Source organism: Callorhinchus milii, unplaced genomic scaffold, assembly GCF_018977255.1.
Source record: "Callorhinchus milii isolate IMCB2004 unplaced genomic scaffold, IMCB_Cmil_1.0 Scaffold266, whole genome shotgun sequence".
NCBI classification, from domain to species: Eukaryota; Metazoa; Chordata; class Chondrichthyes; order Chimaeriformes; family Callorhinchidae; genus Callorhinchus; species Callorhinchus milii.
Genome location: NW_024705007.1, coordinates 34,253 through 40,370, shown reverse-complemented (window position 1 = coordinate 40,370; position 6,118 = coordinate 34,253). Strand labels below are relative to the sequence as shown.

Genomic DNA, 6,118 nt, shown 5'->3' with positions numbered 1-6,118 from the left:
TGTAGTTGTCAGGAGCGTCTACTCACAACCGCCTTTTGGTCAGTGTGAGAATCTTGCTCTGACTCTCCAGTATTCGTCGATATAGTTATTCTGTTCATGCCATCTACCAGCCTGGTCCTCTTTGCTAGAGAGGGAAAGCACTTAAGTTTACCCGAGTGGTACCAACAGGAGCGTCGTACGGAGCCGTTGTCGCGTGTAATTATGCTGGCAGACGGCCTCCAAGACTGACTCAAAGTTGAGCGAAGTGCCCTCGCGTTATTTCTTGGATTCCATGCTATCTGACTATTTTGCAGGCGTCATTGACAGCCACCTAGGCGAGCTTCACGGGCATGAAGCCGGATCAGCGGTGTATGCAGCGTCCCCTATTTACTACGGGGCGAACATAACTTATTTCATTCACTCCCGCGCAATCACTAGTGATAAGTTCCAAATAGATCGCCGACATCGTAGTCGCTGCATTGCAGGGCAATACCATACGGCATAACGGACGCGCGTTCTCGATCCTTAAGCCTATCTCAGAGAGTTTAAACTACCGCAAATGTCAGGCATACAAGCCCAGACAAGCTTAAACACGCCGTACAGCACTGTGGTCGGTCACGATCGAGCAATTAATGGTTAACGCGATCCTTACTGACTTGGGATGCGAAACTTGAGCACTTAGCCGTCCCTGTATCTGCATATACCTGCAGTGATCCGGTTCGTACCGAAGGTGTGCCAAACCCTTGAGCATTACAGCGCAGAGTATTTCGGTGGCTCGCTGGTTAATCCCTGTTTGTTTTCTTAGTCTGACGAACGCCTAAATGCAGTTTTATTATAGAAGTGTCTACCGCGGATTCTAATCCGATGTCGTGCATACATCAGACAGCCTGCCTGGCGTGACTACGCTGGGGAGTAGTTGCCTCCCTACGAAGATCTCGTGGGCTGTACAATAAGGACTCACGACATGGTCTAACGCATTAGAATATGACGTCCGAATTAGTCCTCACCACGGGTTTACCCCCCGAACGCATGTGCGACTGACGATACCGGAGTGGCATTTCAATTTATTATTCCTACGGTTGCCAACACCGCGCATCCTCCCATCGGCAATCTCCCAGCTTCTCGCCGTGTTTCGGACGGCGTGATTGCTTCCTACCCTACGCACCGAGACTTATTTGTAGAGGTTTTAGTCTCTCGCCCTAGAACCCAAACGATCGCAGCACCCTCAACTCTAAACATCGTCCTGGTACTCTCACATTTGAAACAAAGTCACCTCTCCTCAGGCGTCGCTAGACTGCCAGAGCCATCGTCCCTTGGGATTATATTTCCGCGACGCAGAGGATCTTACTTGAGGTCGGCAGTATGAAATACTAGGTTTTCTAAAAGAGGTCAAAGTCTGCTTACTACCTGGAAGTGGGTGCGATGCACGTATTTCCTACCGTACGCCGTGGTTTTCAATTTTACAGAAAAGCATATGTCCTCAGGGTCCGATCTGAAGGCTTGGAGTGCAGCGTCCCGCCTACAGGCTGTCCGAATCGACTCAAGGGAGTATTACACCATGTCGCTATATCCCCAATTGAGTTGGTGCCGAGGATACCGCTTCCCGTGACCTTCATTCACGTGAATGAATTAATAGTAGAATCGGTAACCTTCTGGTCCTTAATTCCCACCGATGGTATACAGAAGCGGTAGCCTACGTAATGACAATGATGCCTCTAGGCACGCTATGCTACCCCGTAGTGATAGACGGACTTACCCTAACTGCCAACGTGAATTTGCCTCCTATCCTCACGTCTGTTGCATGATAGGTAGGCGCTACTTTCGGTGACCACGGGATCCAGCCCGGGGTGACAAGAATCCTGTTAATTAAAAGTTCATACATGCGTGTAGTAGTTTTAGGCCTTGCGAAATTTAACCTTGGACGTTTGAACAAGTATGTCGAGATATAATTCATTGGGAATACCATTCGGGCTTTACTACCATACACAAGCAAAAAGGCTTGTTCATCATCCAATGAGAGTCCCCGATGCATCTTGTCTAAACGTCACCCAGACCGGGTTACTTTTACAACGAGTCGCTGTGCCTCACTAATCGCTTCCACCTTGGCTATTTTAACAAAGAACGTCATCTAGTTTACGAGTTCGAAGTCTTACATCCTCGTTACGTCCTTTAAACTATCTTAGCCAAACATGCTATAACCTGCAGCAGGACCACCATTGCTTACCCTCACTGGTAAGACAATTCTAAGACCTGTGACAGGTATCCTACACTCCCATCTAAGAATTATTAAGTCAACCATATAACCTCTCTGACCCCCCAGATACCACTTATGGATCCCTACGACGCATACGGGTCGACGATTACTGGGCATGCTTAATGGATAGTTACCGCTTGCACGATCCCATTATCCTAGTTGCTGGAGTGGCGTCACTGCACGCTGTGACTGGGGCAACTGTATTTCAATTAGGCATCGCGCTATACATAGAGAAGGCCCTGGATTGGCCAGACTCAATTGAGCAAATCAGCCTGCGTAACGTGCAAGGCTTGGCTTAACGCCCCACACCTCCCTGAGCCACAGCTGCGGTCACGTCGTTTTTAACCGACCATCACACTGCGGAACGGTAACTTTTGCTTACGCGCTTTTAGTCTGCCTTAGTCTTCTAAACTGCTACTAGCTGCGAAGTTAGACCGTCGACCCCTGAGTTCTCGAGTTTATAAACATTAAAGCAGCCGACTTCTTCTAGCGGGTAAAACAACTGTCCGGAGCACGATGGCAATCGGAGAACTGTCAGGACTAGCCTAGTATCGAAGATCGGGAACTCTAGGGTAATTCCGCGAGCTCGCAGCGGATCGGCTGGGTCGTCTGTGCAACGCTGAGCGCCGCACTCCCATCTTTACGTGTCACGCGGACATCACAGCCTTATCTTTGTAGGATAGATACCCTGCGTCTATAGACCGGAATTCGTAGCGGCTACTACCTCGTGTGAAACTGCCTACCTCGCTTGCATCTTATCGGACCCCATTTTGATTCAGCCCACGGGTTAGATCGAAAGCGTCTCGAATGTTAGGCGTATGAAGCCATCCATAGATCACACTTGCCAGTGTCTCTGTCCTACAGGTTCTACAAGTGTAGCGACAGGCGGAAGGGACAACGTAATGCTCGACAAATTGTCCGCTAGAGAACTAGAGCTCATGGCTCCTTCGACCTTCATGCAATTTGGAGAGCCGAGGGCTTCAGGGTAGTTTGCACGGTGTGAGTGAAGAACAAATGGTTTCTGAGTCGGCGACCATAACCCTACGGTGACGACAGTAGATTGTAGTTCGACATCTATCCCCGCTTTGAACCGCGCATTTCGACTGCCTCAGCCAGGCATCAAGTATTTGCTTCACGAGTATACACCCGTATTTCAACCGCCCTCGTATATCTCGATACGGCCACTATCAGAGTCCGCTATTACCCGACCACTGTCGCGCGGCTGAACACACGTCGTACCTCACCGTTCCTCAAATCATGCGAGATCCGATTGAGGGGCTAAATTCGGTTTCACGCTACTGCAACCGCATCGCTTTTCTGGATCCGCGTTCATAAAAGTGGAAGCAGGCTGACTGTACCTTAGCCCCATACTTACGAACAGGCATACTAACCCGCTAATGGCACAGAATCCGTCTGTTTGTATGAGGAATACCGGTGCGAGATCATAATTTGCCAGTTCAATTCTCTTGTCGCCGTACAACGCATACCGGCCAGTCATGATGCCTCGGTGCGAGCGAATTACTCGATTCGAAGATAATGGCTGAGGTCTTCGTCCTTCTCCCTTGTGTTCAGTCTCATTACTTAAGTTCGCCATGCCACTGGCAATGGTTGGTTTTACATTCCTCGCCAGAGGGTCGCGCATAGCAGATCGACAACTATTGGCCGTTAATAACCTTCGTCTGCTGGAGTCTTATGAGGAGGCCCCAAGCCTAGCTGCAGTGGTGCCGATTGGACGACACACATGGGACACTTGATCGTGCATGAGTGCGGCCTTAGGCATCGACCCCCACTTGATAGCCTTGGACGGAGTCTGCTCGTAATGGAACATTGGTTACCAACCTCATCGGGAAAGACGGAATGAAGTGTATGGCACCCACGAATGTGCTCCGAATTTGATCATCCGCGGTTCTAGATATGAGACTATACTTTAGTCCACCTTCTTTCATTGAGGTTCTAACCTCTTTGCCTATCTAATATTGCAAGCGTGTGCTCAGATCGACTTATAGTAACAGTTATTCACTTGTTCAAACTTTCCTGCACACTGTGATGTTTTCTCATATACATAGACGGTCTATGCGGTCCCTCTCTGAATAGGTTTTGTAAATCTTCATGTGTCCTATCAAACTTTATGAGCTATAGGGTCACTCCACCTCTCACCTACGACGAGCCGGATGGGGATGGGACTGGCCGCTTCAATCCACGCAGTAGTTGTCGGCCTGATCAATACAATATCATCATCCGATCCATCACGCAGATGAAACAATTTCCTACGTAGTTTCACGGAGATAGCGGCTCTCCGGTTGCCACACCTCTCCTGACTCCTTAGGTGAACTCCCTAGCGCTAATGACCCCTAAGTTGGCTCTCATGTGCTGCCTATGGCTATCACCTAACCGGCGTCTATTTATTCCAATAATACCCACTATTTTCTAGTCGTAAATGACAGGTCCCCATTTAAACCTTTGCCCGCCCCTACTAGCAAACGCCTGGCTTGCCTAAGGCCTGGATTGACCTGGTTCAAATCGAATCGTTGGTTTAAGAGAATTAAATTTGCGTAGCCATGATCACTTTACATAGTTCACTTGACGACTACTTCACACGGGGTTTCTCCAATCAAGTGACTAGCCAGATCTCTAGTGAGGAGCTTCTCGCGACGGGAGATTACTTGCCAGACCGCAGTTAACAGGGCTGAATAATATGGGGCGCGCGGCGCACCTGCTAAATCAGCATTGTTCATAGCAAGGCAGATCCTCCCCGATTTGCCACAATACAATCAAGGCCTGAGCTGTGTACTCCCACACCATGAGCGTTACGACGCAAATTGGCTTTTTGGCGTGCCACGCCCAAGTCAGTCCATGTGGAGGAGTAAAACGATATTTCGGAATCCAGCGGATGTGCAGAGATCCTGTAATTCACGGTGTTTACCTAGCATTGATAACTAACATATTGTGCATTTTACTTATGATAATATAGAGAATTCAAACCCACATCACTTGCGTCGCCCCAGGACCTGCCGTGTAGTCCGAGGAGACGATGCTTTGCAATAATTTATCCTTTACTGCTCGACGTCGATTGGCGTTCTTTAAAGTCTAATTGCCCCCCGTAGGTCAATTTGATTCATATGAAGCTCTTCTTATACCTATAAACCCTTGTGTTGAAGTTGGGGAGGATACAGGAGGGACTACGCAGTACTTGTGGAACCCGTAGCTCGGGGTGATACCTCGACGGTACAGTCAATGCGCTTCATGGGCACATGCTCACCCCACAACTAGTTAGTCTATACCAGGAGTACGTCAGGTCTAATGGTGTTGCTAGTCTCCCAACGCCATAAGGCGTGAACTCGACAAGGTGGCTCTCTTTCAAAGCCTCTGCTGTAGGGTTCGTAAGTGCTTGATACCGCCGTTTCAGCATGTAGTCAATTGGGGGGGACTACAAGCCACGGCGCGATATAAGACGCCAGTTTTTTCTGAATTGCGCCCTCGAGGCTTCTTCAAAGAATGGTAGTCATACGCCGCATTAGCACTGGCTAGTACACTTAGATGCGGTTACTGATCCCTAGCGGTTATGCGTACATTTGTCGTGAGTTTAACTGTAGAAGGTGTGGACGGCAAGGTGAGTAGTAGCGCCGTTGGTAGTAAAGGCCCTTACGACTTAACCTTTGATCGTAGTCGAATAGGGCCACAGGGTTCAAGCCGGCTTCTGTCCTGGTGAGTGGTAAGAGCTCCAGAACATAGAAGGATTGCTTAACTGCATCAAAGTTTCTTTCTAAGGTTTCTCTGACGAGCCGCCCCCATCACAAGTCACAGGATATGTCTGGGGTGTGTTTCGACTGGCGCTCGGGACCTTGTACCCTAGTCGGCAGCCTCGCGCGAATCGTCGTCATCCGC

General features: G+C 49.2%; 1 pseudogene; it reads left to right on the top strand.

Annotated features, from left to right (window-relative positions):
• The first annotated feature begins 5,795 nt into the window (after positions 1 to 5,795).
• LOC121851973 overlaps positions 5,796 to 6,118 on the top strand; it is an 8,114-nt pseudogene continuing 7,791 nt past the window's right edge.